At 41.2% G+C, this 1,356-nt stretch overlaps 1 non-coding gene across 1 annotated transcript; it reads left to right on the top strand.

The window, feature by feature from the left end:
• The first annotated feature begins 722 nt into the window (after window positions 1–722).
• On the top strand, window positions 723–828 carry LOC133787404 (small nucleolar RNA R71). The gene has a single exon (XR_009872429.1). It is a non-coding gene; the product is annotated as a small nucleolar RNA R71 (small nucleolar RNA).
• Window positions 829–1,356: the final 528 nt, after the last annotated feature.

The raw sequence follows: 1,356 nt of genomic DNA, 5'->3' as shown, positions 1-1,356 counted from the left end.
ACCACACTCTTGAATTGTCAAAGTAGTGTTTAACTTTCTCAATTGGCTTTTTATGTCTTTCATTTCCTCCAACATTTGTGTGACACAAGATTTGAGCACTTGAGTTATTTGCAAGGCATTCTCAAGATAATTACTTGACTGCATGTTATTTTGAGGAGCAATGTACGCTTTTGGCGGTTGTTGCTGCTCAGGCCTCCATTGGCTCCCAGATGCTTGGTTTGAATCCTTACAACTGAAATTTGGATGGTTGTGCCAACCAGGATTATAACTGTTTGAGAAAGGGTTACAAGGCTTCTTGTAATCCCCTAAAGCATTGCATTGTTCTTCATTTCCTCCTCTTAGCTCACCAAGAACTGGGCACTCTCGCAGTTGATGTTCCGTCCTTCCACAGATGAAGCATGGATCTCATGTCTCTACTTTTGCGGCCATGTGGATTCCTCTACCTTCTTGAGTTTTAAAAGCCTCGAATTTTTGTCTCAATGATTCAATTTGTCTTTTGACGTTGTCATCTTCCCTCAATTGGTAGATTCTGGTTGATTGTGGCTTATCCATAGGACTCTGTCCATTCCATGTGTAGGACTTTTCAACGAGACCATTGAGGTACTCGAAAGCTTCATCGGGATCTCTTTGAAGGAATTCATCATTGCACATCATTTGTATGAATTGTCTTTGTCCTGTTGTGAGACTGTCATAGAAATAGCTGATCAGAGCCCAGCTCTCGCATCCATGATGTGGGCATTGATTTATCGAATCTCTAAACCTCTCCCAGACCTGATGGAAAGTTTCATGGTCTTTCTAGATGAAGGTAGAGATTTGCCTCTTAAGGCTGCTAGTCTTATGGGGCGGAAAATATTTGGTGAAGAATGCTTTTTTCATTTCATCCAATGTTCCGATATATCTAGGCCTTAAGGAATACAACCAGCTTTTTGCTTTTTCTTTGAGAGAGAAAGGAAAATTTTCAGTCTCACAATGCTGGTGACATCAACTCGGTTGTTGAATGTAGGCACCACCTCTTCGAATTCCTGTATATGCATGTACATACTCTCATTTTCTAACCCATGGAAGGTTGGTACGAGGTTAATCCTGCCGGGTTTGAAATCAAAATTTGGCATATTGCTGGGATACATTATGCATGAAGGTGTGGATGTACGCGTAGGATGTAAATAATCATGTAGCGTTCTTGGTTGGACTTCATCTTGATGAGCCATCGTGGGTGGTTCAGGAAGTCTCAGTGAATTGGGTGAATGTGAACGAATGGAAGAAGACGACGAGTTAGGAGAGTTCTCTAAATCTTCTACTTGTTGTCTCATGAATCTCCCTAGTCCGTCTCTATTTCGTGGCACAATTTTTTTTTGT

The sequence above is a fragment of the Humulus lupulus genome, chromosome 6 (genome assembly GCF_963169125.1).
Source record: "Humulus lupulus chromosome 6, drHumLupu1.1, whole genome shotgun sequence".
In the NCBI taxonomy this organism is placed as follows: Eukaryota; Viridiplantae; Streptophyta; class Magnoliopsida; order Rosales; family Cannabaceae; genus Humulus; species Humulus lupulus.
The sequence above is the reverse complement of the archived record's forward strand: the minus strand, read 5'-3'. Positions and strand labels throughout refer to the sequence as shown.